This window comes from Stegodyphus dumicola, chromosome 8 (genome assembly GCF_044657685.1).
Source record: "Stegodyphus dumicola isolate Sdum_Otavi_A_Nest chromosome 8, ASM4465768v1".
NCBI classification, from domain to species: Eukaryota; Metazoa; Arthropoda; class Arachnida; order Araneae; family Eresidae; genus Stegodyphus; species Stegodyphus dumicola.
In genome coordinates, this window is record NC_140775.1 from 191,462,841 (window position 1) to 191,479,826 (window position 16,986).

General features: G+C 35.2%; 1 protein-coding gene, 1 long non-coding RNA gene and 1 other non-coding gene across 8 annotated transcripts in view; 1 reads left to right on the forward strand and 2 right to left on the reverse strand.

Annotated features, from left to right (window-relative positions):
* The window catches only part of LOC146996059 (uncharacterized), a 116,283-nt gene that overhangs the window by 60,939 nt on the left and 38,358 nt on the right, over positions 1-16,986 (forward strand). The gene's annotated exons all lie outside the window — the stretch shown is intronic.
* Positions 1-16,986, reverse strand: part of LOC118184693 (dermonecrotic toxin SdSicTox-betaIIB1bxii-like) — a 180,833-nt gene that overhangs the window by 39,480 nt on the left and 124,367 nt on the right. The window contains exon 1 of one of the 6 annotated variants that reach the window (XM_085822848.1): positions 3,710-3,730. The exons of 4 other annotated variants lie outside the window; for them this stretch is intronic. The gene's annotated coding sequence lies outside the window, so the exon portion shown is untranslated. Of the gene's footprint in view, positions 1-471; positions 587-3,709; positions 3,731-16,986 lie in introns of those variants that run through there. One more of the 6 variants, XM_085822849.1, reaches the window with a different exon arrangement.
* On the reverse strand, positions 5,045-5,118 carry TRNAA-AGC (transfer RNA alanine (anticodon AGC)). Its single transcript has one exon. It is a non-coding gene; the product is annotated as a tRNA-Ala (tRNA).

The window sequence follows — 16,986 nt, forward strand, 5'->3', positions numbered from 1 at the left end:
TAGAATAATCATAATGATTTAAATTATAATAGTTGCTTAATTAACATAAAATACTTTACAACCTCACTTAAACACATAAACAATTATAATGGTGATAATACTAAACTGACAGCGCTATTCATTCGGCTTACAATAAAAATCTTAATTTGAAGGCAAATCGGGAGGTTTTTTTTTTTTTTTTTTTTTTTTTAATGACAGTTTCATTTTAAAATTGAAATGTAATAAATTTTCAGTTTTATGCAATTTCTGTCACTGTGAACTTTGGAGATGTAATAAATTATTCAATTCATTAAGATAATAGTTCTTAAATACTCAATAATTTATGAAGCCACGGAGCTTTATAAATTATTAAAAACTACGAAATCATATTTTAAAATTAAAAACTACAGTATAATTAAAAATTAAATAATTACAACTTAAATACACTTTTTCAGTCAACAGCCATGTGTAGTCTCAAAGCATTTTACTCACCAAGAGAAATGACAAGAGTACTTATCAAATACGCAAAATTTCATAATTTTCTTCTTAGAAAAGCCACATAATATTCTTTTCTAGCAATTAACACCTAGTGATTGGTTTTGAAAGGGAAATGTTGTTCATCCCCGAACAGGATATTTCTCTTTGTTTCACACGCAAGTTGGAAAACTCTTATTTACCGTCTGAAACAAACATGGCTGGTATACGTTGGTACTCGCGAAGTTAATGTACGTGCGCTGAAAATAAATACTCAAGTTGCTTTCGGCAAAACAGAGGAAACTGACAGTCGATTTCCCCCGTAGTATGGTTGCAGTAGCGTTGAAAGAAAAAGCGGTCTGTTACCCCTTTTCTTTCTAGTCAATAACAAGGCCAAGTAAGTGGTCGTAACCTTAGGAAGGCCGGAACTGATATTGTTTCGATTAATTGATTCATTTGCAATTAGTTCAGGGCATATTATGTTCTAAAATGGCTCACATTGAAATATGGAGTACCACCTTGATTTTAGATTTACACGTGTACTTTAATAATCTGAAAATTTTTGCAGAAAATATGGAACAATTTTTGCTTTTCTAGCCTTATGTCAGTAAATAAAATTCCTCGGATTCTCCAGGAGGTCAGCTTTCATGTCTTTTCCCGCCTGCCAATAAAATTCATCGTTCGATTCTTAAGAATTCCATCTCTGATTTTTATTCTTCGGGAATTTACAGCATATCATGTCACTGGGGTTTAAGATCCATCGGCTAAACCAAGCTAGCGTCAAAACCTCGGCTCAAGGAAGACGGAACTCAAATTAAAAAAGGAGAACCAGCGTCAAAACCTCGGCTCAAGGAACACGGAACTCAAATTAAAAAAGGAGAAACAAACGAATCTTTGATAACTAATGGTAAATGAGCACTTAAGCACAGTTTTTACTTTTGGTTCTGCAAAAATTATCCACAAAGCCTCTTAACCCTTTGACTACTAACGGGGACATACCTGTCACACTAAAAGTTAAAAAATTTCTGCTGTATTAAAAAGCACTTAGAATCTCCTGAATATTGGGGATCAGCTTCCAATAGTTGGAAGATCAAGACGCCACCGTGCTCGTTGTACTAATGAACGTAGAGAAAAGAACAAATATGAGTTGCCCAGTGTGTAATGTTGGGTTATGCAAAGAATGCGTTACCCTGTACCATACGATGTACAATCTATTTCACATAATAGTTTTCCAGAATAATAGGTGTGCTAATTCTTATTTGAGTGAAACCGTCTGTTAAAGTTTTTTTGAAAATACTAGTGAATGGAAATTAATTAATTTCTGCCTAATTGTCGTGTCGAAAGGATTAAGAATTTAAGAAAGGAAAAAAGGAATTTTCACTGTCAAAGAGCTATTTGGCAGACTAAAGATTATGAAATACAGTAAGACCCCACTTAACGCGGGGGATACGTTCCATCGAAGTAGAGCGTAATGCGAAACAGCGCTAAGCGAGGCTATCTTAACATGTAAATAATGGGGTTAGGGGAAGACGGATAAAAAATGGTTAGGCATTAAATTTAATAATGTTTTTTTTAATAAAAAGAAAATCAAACATTTATTTCTTACAAAAATAAAAACAATATAAACGCATATACTTTTAAAAACAAATAAAATTCTCTGTCAGATCATTCAGTCTATTCTGGGTTTCCAATTTTTTGCCTTTTTGTGAAGAAGGCATTATGATTGATTGGCTTAATGGCATATTGCGTTCAATTTCGTCGTCAATCCATATAGTCGTTTTTCCATTTCCTCTATAATGTTATTTCTAGAACGGGTAATTCTAGTTGCAGAACTTGACGTAGTTGCAGTTGCCGATGACAGTATTTTTTCTTTATTCTTAAGAATTGTCCTTATTGTTGAAGTTGCCAAAATCAATGCAGCGCTAATTTGAGATTGACGTTCACCAGAACATAATCTTCTAATCACTTGCATTTGAGTTTCCAGTGAAATGCTTTTTCTGGTTGCTTTCTTTTCTTGTTTTTTATTATCACCCATGATAAAAACTAAAGATCATAATATTTGTCACTGTATTAATCGTTATAGTATTATACAAATTTAAACTTACAATAATGTCAACAAATGTTTCAAATGATAAAAATGCGTCCACAAAGCAAGAAACACAACTACACTGTTTCGGATATGTTTGGAAACCTAGCGCTGCGCATTCGCGCAATTGTTTTCGCGCAATTGTTTGGAAACAATTTCGGAGAATCCCCGGGTTGAAATAAAAGAGCGCTAAACCGAAACAGTGCTAAACGAAACAGCGTTAAGCGGGGTCTTACTGTAGGTCCATTTTTTTAGTAACAGCATAAGTCCGAAGACAATTATCTTTTTACAATATATAAAACTGAGTAATTACACTATATACAAATCCTTCAACTGATAGTCATCCAACTTATACCGCCTTCTCAGGTTTAGGAACAAATTATCATATCCCTACCAGTTAAATGATTTAGAGTGAGTATTTAACACCTGCTCTTATGGTTAGTACTTTTGGTGCGGCCGATTGCAATCAAAATACAAGGTACACAACTACATGTTATAGCAGTATGTATACAAAATTTCAGCGTTCTGAAGCTTCTTGTTTTTGAGTTATACGTACATACGTACGTACAGACGGTACGAAAAAATTATCTTTTGAATCAATTTTAAATCAGTTTTGTTATTCCGTTTGGGGAAAAGGAGTCCTTTATTCTGTCCTTACGTACGGATGTCACACAGAAACATCGTTAAATTGCATTCGATAGCGGTCAAAGTGAATATTTTCGTTGAACTATGATACCCGGGATTTTTCGTGATTACATGACTTCCTTTACTTCACAGAAGGAAGTAAAAATCGAAATTTACTTAAAACTTTTCCTTGTAAATAGTTAAAACAGTTCGGTCTTCAGACGCCAGTTATATAAGGAAAACATGCAAAAGATTTATGTGATTGCATCCTATTATTTGCTTCTCAGATTCTTTCCAGAATAATTTCTAAGATTTTTTCAAAAATGTTGCTTTGTATGCTATTTATAAAAGACCTACAAAACCTACATAGAGTAGACGCCGCTTAATGTGATCTACTGCGTTTTGATAACATTAACCAAATGGTAATATTAAACGATGAGAAAACAATTCTTTCAAAAAAGCAAGGAAATTTAATATAAATGCCCCAAATAGATTAATATAAATGTAACTTAATATGAATGCAAGTAGAAACATATGCATACGTACCTTTACAGCATTTTAATCAGGAACAAAGTCATTATTAGTGGAAAATCTGCAAGGCGTTACGTTACGCAAAAGTTCATAATTCTTTTGGAAATTATTTCTCCAATGATTTATTTACCCCTAATTTTTATACTCTGAATGCAATTCTATCTCAGCATTTATAGACAACTCATAGATTTCATCATGATCATAATCAGAAAATTTATCACGTCATGTGCTTGGATTTCAGAGAGCTGTTCTTCTATTATCAGTGTCGCAACTCGAATTTTTTCATGAATATTCACTCAAGCGTCAAACTCCTGACAATTCGCTTTAGCTGGAGACGTTGCTTTGTCTTCTTCAGCTTCCTCTATTTCATAATTTATTAAAAGATTGATATTTTTAAAACAGTTTTTTATTGTCTTTTCTGAGACGCCATTTCGAGACATATTCAGAACATGCAGAAAAGCATTAAAAAGTTAGTTTTTCTGGCTAATTCGTTTGCACTTATGTTATCAGGTTCAATGTTCCGTCTTACTTTCTTCGGGAACATGCAAGGACCTGACTCGGAACAGAGAGCTTACTAAAGCTATGTTCAATAACTGTGGGAAGTAGACAGGATACACAAGAAGGGTATACAAAACCCTTTATTTTTCTCTATTTACAATAACTTCCGAACTTCGGAATACAAAGACCCCTACTTGTGGTCTAAACGTAAAAATATAAAAATAAAACTAAACTCTTAACTTTGAAATAATAAACGTGGAAGATTGGCCTTATATTAACAGGAAGCCGTATGTAGTACAGAGAACTGTGAACACTACAATACGTTTAAAGTTATCAAGAGGATTAAACCTCTGGCCTGGAAGGCAACCAGCAACTGAGTAAAACTTCTAAGGTAAGCGGCCTGCTTCGACTAACTGATTCCTCTCTCTCGCTTGGCAAAAAGCCACAACTTAAATACTTGGCGTTCGCCAGACAAACTTTGCATAAATACGTTAACGCTTATAATTCTGGCCGGAAGTAGAAAATAAGAAGTGATAGTAAAGATTTAAAATAAAATAAACGTTAGTAAAACTTAAGATCCTTACAATGTCTACACCACCCATGTTTTAACGGACTCTCACGGCAATAATATTTGTTCATTGCTGTAATGATCCATTGATTCCATTCATTAATTTGGGCTGTGGCATTTCCTTCCAAGTATACAATTTCAATATGTTTAACAACCACAGTTGTCAATAAGAAGAAAGATATTCTTTAGTTCAGTATCCCATTTCAAAAGTCACTCATTAAAAATTACAGAGGTCATCTTGTAGAGTATACTTTTGGAAGCAGGAAAGATGAAAAATATGCAACCGCCTTCGCCGGGAATCGAACCACGGACCTCTGGAATGCTGGCCCAGTGTGCAGAACCACTACACCACGAAGGCTAAGTGGAGTGGGAAGTCGGAGAAATACCTTATATACTTCCCTTTTTAAAGGGCGACTAGGGTTTTAGGAAACGTAGTCGCCAAATCCTGGGTGCGGAGAATCATCATCCACAACCCTTTTTAGTTCGAGCGCCACTTGTAGAGACATTAGGTATAATTTTGGAAGCAGGAAAGATGAAAAATATGCAACCGCCTTCGCCGGGAATCGAACCATGGACCTCTGGAGTACTGGCCCAGTGTGCAGAACCACTACACCACGAAGGCACGCTAGGGAAGTGGGAGAAATACCTTATATTCTTCCCTTTTTAAAGGGCGACTATGGTTTTAGGGAACCTAGTCGCCAAATCCTGGGTGCGGAGAATCATCATCCACAACCCTTTTTAGTTCGGGCGCCACTTGTAGAGACATTAAGTATACTTTTGGAAGCAGGAAAGGTGAAAAATATGCAACCGCCTTCGCCGGGAATCGAACCACGGACCTCTGGAGTACCGGCCCAGTGTGCAGTACCACTACACCACGAAGGCTCGCTAGGGAAGTGGGAGAAATACCTTATAATCTTTTCTGCCCCCTTTCCGCATGCCTTCGTGGTATAACGGTAGCACACTCGTCGCGTATTCGAGAGATACAGGTTCGAGTCCCCGCGAGAGCATTGCGCATTTACCACGTTCTCTACATTGAAATAACCTAAAGTCTCGACACTGGCGCCCGAACTAAAAGGTGGTGGACGATGATTCTTCACCAGCAGGCAATTGGATCCCTTAACCCACAGTCGCTCTTTAAAAAGAGGAGTATATAAGGTACATTCTTCCTTCTTTCCGCACGCCTTCGTGGTATAATGGTAGCACACTCGAAGCACATATTCGAGTGGTCCACGTTCGAGTGCCGGCGAGGGCATTGCTCCTTTTTCATGTCTACTGCTTGAAAATATCCTAATGACTCTACAATCTATGTTTTGAAATATATTTATAGTCCATTAATAAACACTTTACTCTCATCGAGAATATTTTTTTTTTCGATTGCTGACAATCTTTTTTTTTTTTTTTTTTTAAGCTACAAGGTTACACGATAAAATTGTCAAACGATCTTTCGATATTTTGCTACCTTTTAAAGTATCAGTTTTAAGTAAATGTCTATTTTGGGGCATTAAGCATTACTTTGACATATTTCATGTGTATTATAAATGTTTTCAGAACAGTACTTCATTCTACAATCATGTTCCCGCAGCTGATAAGTCATCTTTTTCTTCATATATAATATAAAACGGTAAAGACAGTATACAGCGGTGGCCAAAAGTGTGGACACGTTTGGAAATTTTTATGTTTTTGAACTTTGTAAGCTTATAGAAAATGTTACATTTCGCAAAATGCAAACTTCTATATATCATTTTAAAAAGAATTTATTACTGAATTCAATACAAAACACAAAATTCAATTATTTGCAATACAAAAAAGGTTATATGTACTTTAATATAAATAAAAAAACACAGTTATGAAGTGGTTTATAATGTCTAGCTTTCCTGGCCAATCACTGTTCTTGTTCTGAGAACCAATCAAATGTTAGTAACTGCCAGTAGAAGCTGACATCATGTTTGCACTTGAAACAATTCATTATTTTGCTTTGTTCCGTAGAAGGAGGACCTGTTTCTTATACACTGCAATTACAAGTAGGAATTTTTGTAAAAATTTTTAATATATTGTCAAGAAGCAATGACATCAAATAAAAGAGTAGATTGGACACCTAGAAAGAGATGTAATATTATTGTGTATATGTAATAATATTGTGTTTTATAATGTCTAGCTTTCCTGGCCAATCACTGTTCTTGTTCTGAGAACCAATCAAATGTTAGTAACTACCAGTAGAAAGTGACATCATGTTTGCACTTGAAACAGTTCGTTATTTTGCTTTGTTCTGTAGAAGGAGGACCTGTTTCTTATACACTGCAATTACAAGTAGGAAGTTTTGTAAAAATTTTTAATATATTGTCAAGAAGCAATGACATCGAATAAAAGAGTAGATTGGACACCGAGAAAGAGATGTAATATTATTGTGTTACGAGAAAGTGGTCTTTCCTATGCTGAAATTGCAAGACATGTGGGTGGTTCAGTGACTACATCAGGAGTCCGAAAGTTTTGTTTACGATATCAGGAGACAAATTCAATAAAAAAAAAAGAAGGAAAAGGCCGAAAAAGGAGCACCACATCTATTGATGACAGATAGAAAAATGTCATCAGCGGCCATCAGAAGTGATGTGAATGTTGTTGGTGTTTCTGTCAGTTCAAGAACAATCAGGAGAAGATTAACAGATGTTGGACTGAGAGGTAGAATTCCACGAAAAAATCCTTATCTTAATTTTCAGCAACGAAAAAAAAAAAGACTACAGTGAGCAAAGGAACACATTAATTAGACAGATGATTCAGTGGTCACAAGTTATATGGAGTGATGAAACTAAGATATCGTTATTCGGTAGTGATGGGCGAAAATATGTAAGACGTAGAATAGGAGAAGATCTACATCCTGACTGCATTCAGGCAACTGTGAAGAACCCAGTTAGTGTTATGATTTGGTCATGCATGTCAGCAGATGGTATAGGTCGCCTTCATGTCATCGATGGGACACTGAATGCCAGAAAATACATTGACACTATTCTAGAATCAAAACTTCTACCTTCCATCAGAGATCTCGTTCCCAACAATGCTTCGTTTATTTTTCAGCAGGATTCTGCTCCTTGCCACACGGCCAAAATATCGAAAGAGTGGTTTCGTACAAAGAGAATTGAATTGTTGTCATGGCCAGGAAACAGTCCTGACCTCAATCCTATCAAAAATTTGTGGCACCGTTTGAAATCTCTTGTCCGAATGAGGCGCCCATCAAATAAAAGGGAACTAATTGAGGCTATAATTGTTTCCTGGCATCATGTAATAACGAAAGAAGAGCTTAAAACTCTTGTCAGCTCAATGAAACGTTGATGTGAAGCTGTAATCAAAAATAAAGGGTACCTTACTAAGTACTGATAACTCACTGCAATCATCACTATCTAATGTATATCGATAACTATTATCGTTTAACTTTTTTTGTATTCCGAATAATTGAATTTTGTGTTTTTTATTGAATTCAGTAATAAATTCTCTATAAAATGATAATACAAGTTTGCATTTTGTGAAACGTAACGTTTTCTATAAGCGTATAAAGTTCAAAAACATAAAAATTTCCAAAAGTGTCCAAAATTTTGGCCACCACTGTATATTGACAGCAAGCTTTACGCTGCCACTATGTAAAGCATACGCTATTTAATTTTCATATTTAATCAGAAAACTTCGCACTATAAGAGAAACGCACTGCCCCTCGTACTATTTATGCTTTTAGAGTTTTAAAAGCGATGTGTTGCCACTGCCCGTATTAATTGTTTTAGTCTTATACTACTTTTGGTTTTAGTCTTATGTTTATATGCTGCAGTGTTCTGTCGCTCAGCAAAGAGCAAGATTAATTTAGAAGTCAAACAACAAAAATCAGCGTTATGTTTGCAAATTTCCACAGGACTAATTTCGATGGTTTTACTGGATTAGGATGATGGTTCGGTAAAACCATCGAAATCAGTCCTGTGAAAATTTGCAAACATAACGGTGATATTTTGTGTTTGACTTCTAAATTAATGTTTGTTCGGGGTGTTATTTTAACCTAAAAAGCGAAAGATATTCAGTATTGCCTTCAAATTTATGTAACTATCAGGCAGGTGACAGCAAAACACGACTGGCCAGAGAGAACGGGGTAAGAGGCGTGATGGGATAGAAGAAGAAAGAGTATGACGCCATCAAACGAAAGATGGCGCGAGAGAATGATGATGAGATCTAATAAAAGACGATTATTTCCACTGTAATACTTCATCTGTAAATAGTGATCAGTGTACGTTAAAAATAATCATCAGTGCACTCACATTTTTACTTCCTTGTACGAAGTAAAAAGGAAGTACTGTAATCGCGAAAAGTTTCAGGAAGCATATTTCAACGAAAATATCTCATTTTGATCTCTTTCAAATGCAATTTAACGATGTATTTCCGTGATATCTGTGCGTAAGGACAGACTAAAACACTCTTTTTTCTCCAAAAAAATTATAAAACTGCTTTAAAATGAATTCTGAAGAGAATTTTTCGTGGCGTCTGTACGAACGTATGTACGTACGTACGTATCTCGCATAACTCAAAAACGAGTAGCCTCAGAACGTTGAAATTTTGTATATAGGACTGCTATAACATGTAATAGATGTGCACCTCGTATTTTGGTTGCGATCGGCCGCACGAAACGTATATAAATATATTTATATGTATATCCACTATGTTAGCCGGCTCAGTGATCTCAGTTTCTTTACTCTTATATGCTTGTAAATTGTACATTTTTTGCTTTAGAAATGATTGAATTATGTTGTTCTTATCTTCCGGTTAAGGTTTTTATGCCTTTAGTAAATCTGTATATAATATTTTTAGAATTATCTACAATTTTAAAATTTACAGATTTAATTGCCGCTAACATAAGATTTAATTGCCGCTAACATAAGATTAACCCGCTAATATAAGATTAAGCCGATAACATAAGATTAAGCCGATAACATGAGATTAAGCCGCTAACAAAAGATTATAACATAAGATTTAATTGCCGCTAAGCCTAATAATGTTTTTGATGGCCGCCATTGCTCTTGTTTACATTTGAAACAGCAGGATAGCGGATTTGTTGTCAATCTAGAGAAACTTAGCTTCGCAACACCAGAGATAACGCCTTCATTTATTATTTAAATCATGCTTAATCCTTTCTGGAATAATAGATTTACTTCGTAATTTTTAATACAGATATTTTGAGTTTTTATGTATTTTTGTCTTGTCGTGAAGTGAAAACTGAATTAGTTGAATGAGAAATACTCAGTCGTCTGTGAAAAACTGTTTCTTTTTTGTTTTGTTTGCTTAATTTCTTTTATACATCGTTTTAGCTTTATTATAGTATTTGAATAGAATATGTGGTAACGATTATATAATTCTTTAAATGATATACATTTTGTGCATTCTGAGTTATAATATGAACGAAATATAATACTGTTAAGTAAACCTAGCGCCAGAGTGTCGCTATGGTAAACAAAGTAAATTTTAAAGAATGCATTTATTCTATTGTGTTTTATGCGAATTATTGTGTCGGCGAAATAGGTTTAATTCAATCTAATAAGTTTAAATGAAATGCAAGAAAAAATACGTAAAATTTAATATTCCGTACAAGGAAGTCATGTGGTGTACAGATCAGATTTTTTATTAAATAATCAAATAACTTGAATTTGTCTGTGTACTCTTCTTCCAGAAACTCAGTCACATTTATTTTGTAATTAATTAAGAAACTAAGCAATAAAAAACCAAGAAAGGTAGATTTATTTAAATTATTTTTAAAAACTAACAGGACCCATAATATTACACTAGCTAAATTCATTAAAACTATCTGTATATGTAAAGAAATGTATTCGCTTGTTTATTTATGTGTTTGTGTAAGTCAAACAAATCAATACTTTTATTCCGATCTTGATCAAATTTTGCACACTTGGCCTTCAAAATAAGAAGTCACAGTCTACATAAGATTTCGAACCCCTCCCTCGCTGTCCACACTCAGACGTTTGCATTAGAATGTTGCGCTCACGTCATCCCTCTTAGGATCACGTCGCTATTGTTGCGTTTCCACTAGCAGTTCCCACTAAACCCATTGTTCTTTTACTCTTTAGAACAGTGTAGATCCTTTAAAGCAGAATTTAAATACGCTATCAGTTTTCCGCGAATATTTGGAAAACGGTGAATAAATCGGCCACAGTGAACGTTGATCTTCTGAAAGCTTATTTTCGGAAAAAAAAAAAAAAAAAAAAAAAAAAAAAAGACATAAATGATAACAACGTAAGTGCAGTTCTTAGTAAATCGTCTCATTGCACCATATTAGTTCCACAACTTTAATCGAGACTGATAAAATGTTGTATAATTCACCTTGAACAAAATAAAAGAAAAATCATTATCTACCTGTTTCTGGTTTTAGTTCCTTGAAAAATTTTCAGTTTATGAGCAAAAATGACCGGTTTTCTCCGCTCATATTTTATGAAGGAGAATTTATCGCGTCAGTACAACTGGTCAGTGAAAATGGAAGCATTGCCAGGGTATATTTGTCACCTTCGAGAAACGTCTCGGAAGTCCTTCCTTCCCTGACTAGAGTGAGCCCTTGTGTATAATGCAAAATACAATATCCTAGCGGGGGATTCCGATATGAAAAGCAATCTCTAGGATTCAGAAAACTTCAGAGCATCTCCACCATTAGACTACACCCCTTCTCACAGGTTAGTAGGTGTAAATCCCAACGACAGTCCACCAAACTATTGGACCACTCGGTTTCAAGGCTGGCCAGACCTGCCATTGGCAAAAAGCTTTACATTTCCGGTAGTTCATGGGTGAAAAATAGTCGAAAATCCCTCATAAAGTGATCATCGCTTCTTAGAATTCTGTATACGTTTTAATCTGCAATGTAAGGCAAAGAATTATTACAAAACCAAATTCATTAATCTTGTGTAAATTCAGGAATGTTTCATCATCAAGTGAACAGCATCTAGTCAGTACATGCAGCAACAGTGTTAATCCAGAACTTGACCAAGAATACAATGTATTCACCAGCAAAATTATGTCAGTCCGTGAGAAGTGGATTAAAAAGAAAAAGTACATTACGCCCAGTAGAAGCCCCTGCCCGACTAATGAATTAGGAATTGAGACGAAAAGTGAGAGGTCTTTGACGCAGAGCTGTAACATTACCGAAGAGAGATAATCTCAAGCAATCATTTAAAAAAATACAGAGCAGCGTAAAAGAGAAAAATTTACAGAGCTAAGCTGGTATCATTGAAGAAACACACACGAGCGACACACGGTATCTAGAATCGCGCTGTCTTTAAAGTATCCCACGATAAGGTGTACCATCTATTAAATCAGAGTACTGATATCTGCACAAGTGCTAGCTCCACGCTGCAAATAGACTAGTACAATCTCAAAGAAATTTTCAAGCACGATGACCCAATCATGAACATAGAGCTGCAACAGGACTTGTGTGGAGCAGCACCAGTTCTTGAGCATACAAAAAAAGGGCACAGAATCGATGCCAACAGCAAGACAGCTTATAACTATCATAAAAACTTAAATTCTAATAAAGACCAGGGCCAGGGTGTTGATAACAATATAATTAAAGCTATGCATTGTACACAAATGTCAAAAACAGAATATGATACTAGAGCTCAACCCAGAGTGAATCTATTCACTATATCTGCACCTAAAACTCAAGGCACACCCCATTAGTTCAGGTACGACATACTCGTACCTCTTGTGTAAAAAGTAAGACAAATAACATTAAAATGCCAAACACATGAAATATTTGGGTTTTTACATTGATAAGCTACTTACGTGGCATGAACATATCGCGGAAATTAAACAACGAATGCACAAGTTGTCTAACTTATTCAACAAATCCACAACAGCCAAATGGGGAGTATCTTCTCGGATGCTAAGAATATGGTATTAGAAAGTAGCTGAAAAATTAGCCTTGCATGGGGCTTCTATGTGGTTTTTCACAGCACAAAAAGTATGCCCTTGCAGCTCAGATCTGTGCAACGACCATTTCTCCTGAGCATCTTTCTGAGATGTAAAACATCCTCTACCAGGGCTCTAAATGTCTTCGCTGGCCTTCCTCCCTCCATCTCGTTGTACAAAGGGAAAATACGGTAGTCCTCAAACTTAGACTGCCCACTAATACATCTCTGTGAGGACAGAGAATTCATCAGCACCGATTATGAGCGCAATAAGCCAGAAGCGGCCTGCAATCCAGCAGAATTCGATTTTGATACAAAACTACAAGCTCCATAAACCTTCGAGTTATATGAAGTATATACCGATGGTTGAAAGAGGGACCAAGGCACAGGTTGTGTCTTCTACGTGATGCGAGGCACAAGCAGTGTATTTAGCTGGGCACGAAAATTAAATTCTTCCTTTACTGTGTTCCAGACTGAGCTTGCAACACTTGTAGCAGCAGTTCACTACATCGTTCTAGTTAGTCAAGAATTAGCCATATGTTCTGACTCAGCGTCAAGTCTGCAGTCTGCACTGGATTGTGAAAGTGGGAGTGTCGTAGTCAAGGAGATCCAGAGAGTTCTACTCTCCTTGTTAGCAAATATCAGATTTAAGCTGTAACGGGTCCATGCACACACTGGAGTTCACAGTAATGAAAAAGCAGACAAAATTGGCAGCCAGGGACGAATGTACTCGGATACGGTACACCACAAGCGAAGCCGCACATGAAAACGACGACTATGGTCCTTTTGATGGAGCATTGACGAAGTTTGCTGGAATAACGACGACACTGGTATAATTAACATTAATTAAGTATATACTTAACCTTCTCAAGAAAAGAGATAAATTACGCAGTGGTACCTCTGAGCTGACACAATTCCTGATGGGACATGGCCCATACGTGAGCTATTTATCTCGTTTCGGCTTTCGGGACGCATATTTCACAAGTGCACATCAGCGTAGCCACTGAGGGAGGATTTTCGAAAATGGACCAATGAGCTTGTAACGCTAAATCTTCGTGCATGTGAGCGTATGTTGTTTACATTTTAATTTGAATTTGTTTCGCAGTTATAAATGTATGGTGTAATAGCAGAAAATCTCGTAGTGCTTTCGTTTTATGAGTTTAATGAATCGCTGACATTTCACTTTCGCGATTTAAATTACGCATTAGTATTTAGATTGATGTTAATGGCGTAATCTCGCTCTTTACACCAAGAAAATGTCTCAAGCCACAGTTAGCCTCGAATATTATGCATTTACTGTGGATTAAGAGAATTCAAGTGTATAGTTTTTTTTTAATTGAGCTGAGAAAGACTGGAAGTATTACAATGAATCTAATGTTTTCTTATTTCAGTGCTTGCATTCTTTTGTTTTTAAAGTGTAAGATTCAGAATATATAGTATGTACGATCTGATTATATCCATTGTTAACATTAAAAGTTATATGTTAATAAATTGAATATATTCGTTGTGAATAAGATACATTTATTCCGTTTGATGAGTATTTCTTGTGTAGACAGTACATTTAAGAGTAAGTAGTTATTAAATGTGAAATTTAACTCACTAAATATATACAAATGCTAATTAGTAAAGTTCACTTTGAATAAAATTCTGCGTTGGCTATTATTATAGGACATCTCTCATATGCATAGTTTTATGTAAAGACAGCATTTGTACTCAGATGTTTATCACATATTTCTTTCTTCATCTCATTAAGTAATATTTCACACGGATATTTTTGCGGAGTATCCAACATGTGTTTGTATTTATTTCAAATTCTTTCAATCAGGTAGTGAAATCTTCGCAATTGCTTACATTTGATCTAACTTTGCAATGAAAATTTGCAGAAGAAATGAGACGATGCTTTAATTATTTTGTACAGAAAATTCCGTGGCAGAATATTTTCAACCATCTTGCTTAAATCATAAAGCACGCAAAAGGTCGTGTGACATGACAGAAATATTACTGGATGCCCATTGGTCCATCCTAGTAGCCACTCCCTCGGTGGCTACACAGATGTGCACTTGTGAAATATGCTTTCGGGTACAGTGCGCAGTGCACATGAGGAGAGTTTGGAGACCCCGACCACATTATAGGTTTGACTGTCCAGAAACACGTGCTTATCATCTCCGTGTTCCGTCAGCTGAATACAACCATGTATGGGCAAATAACATCTGCTGCAACACATACGCCCTCAGCCGTATCCAGAAATGTACTGAAATAGCTCTTGGAATCTCCAATCGACTAAATAACTAGACGGCAACAATCTGCCATAGTTAAGGAAATTAAAAAGAAATGCATAAACATGGCAAATGTATAATATGCATATTTGTTTCAAGATAATGATACATCAACACACTAGATGTCTTTTCAAGTTCTGTTTGAACTTTTACCTCCAATGTATGCATAATAGTGTTAATATACAGCATATTTGTAAAGTGCATTAATGTATCAGAATCTTGTACTAATACTATAAATGCATCCTACCGCTATATGTATGTACTTGTACTGGTACATAAGTATTTAGGTACTGTACAATATTTTTTAAGTGTGTATGTTATAAATTATATATTGTACAGTATTATTTTCTTTGCATATGTGTAATAGTTTATTGCCGTGCATCTATTTTCAAATGAGTACAAGAGTATGTTTGCTACGGTGTAGTATTTTGAAAACCCACAAACTGACGACTGTGCTTTTAAACCAAAACCTAAAGAACAGCACATCCGGACTTGCCCCTTTCAGCTTAATCATAGTACAGACGGCTTCAGCTGCACGGCTTTCTTTACTTCTTACACTGTACTTTCGGTGCCTTTGCTATTGGGAATCCTTCATCCGGACTTGCACACAAAATTAGAATAACTGGCAGGTATTAAACAGGCTGATAAGCAGCAACTCCAAGCGTACCAGGTGCTGTGTCGGTGAAGTAGAGTAAAAAATGTCTGAGATTTCGAGAAACCTATCTCCGTTATCCTAAATGAAAGCTTTTTACTTCCTTGTACGAAGTAAAAAGGAAGTATTGTAATCGCGAAAAGTTTCAAGCAGCATATTTCAACGAAAATATACATTTTGACCGCTATCGAATGCAATTTAACGATGTTTTTGCGTGATATCTGTACACAAGGACAGAAAAAAAATACTCTTTTCCTTCAAAAAAAAAAAAAAAAAAAAAAAAAAAAAAAAAAAAAAAACTATAAAACTGCTTTAAAATTAATTCTGAAGAGAATTTTTCGTGGCGTCTGTACGAACGTATGTACGTACGTGCGTACGTACGTATCTCGCATAACTCAAAAACGAGTAGCCTCAGGACGTTGAAATTTTGTATATAGGACTGCTATAACATGTAGATGTGCAACTCGTATTTTGGTTGCGATCGGCCGCACCAAAAGTACGAGTATATAAATATATTTATATATATAGCCACTCTGTTACCCGGTTCAGTGATCTCAGTTTCATTACCCTTATATGTTCGTAAATTGTACATTTTTTGCTTTAAAAATGATAGTATTATGTTGTTTTTATCTTCCGGTTAAGATTTTATGCCTTTAATAAATCTGTGTGCAATATTTTTAGAATTATCAACAATTTTAAAGTTGTTTAATTGCCGCTAAGCCTTTTTTGTGACGGCAGCCATTGATTGTTTACATTTGAAACAGCAGACTAGTGGATTTGTTGCCAATCTAGAGATACTTAGTTTCGCAACAACAAAGATAACGCCTTCATTTATTATTGCCAATTAAATCATGCTCAATCCTTTCTGGAATTTTTTCGAGGAAATAAGTGTTTAATATTTACTTCGTAATTTTTAATGTAGATATTTTGTGTTTTTATGTATTTTTGCTTTCTCGCGAAGTGAGAACTGAATTAATTGAATGAGAAATACTCAATCGTCTGTGAAAAACTGTTTCTTTTTTGTTTTGTTTGCTTAATTTCTTTTATACATCATTCTAGCTTTATTATAGTATTTGAATAGAACATGTGGTAACGATTAGATAATTCTTCAAATGATATAAATTTTGTGCATTATGAGTTATAATATGAACGAAATATAATAGTGTTAAGTGAAATGAATCTAGCGTCAGAGTGTCGCTGTGGTAAACAAATACTAGAGTGAATTTTAAAGAATGCATTTATTCTATTGTGGTTTATGCGCTGTCGGCGAAGTAGATTTAATTCAATCCGATAAGTTTAAATGAAATGCAAGAAAAAATGAGTATAATTTAATATTCCGTACAAGGAAGTCATGTGGTGTACACATC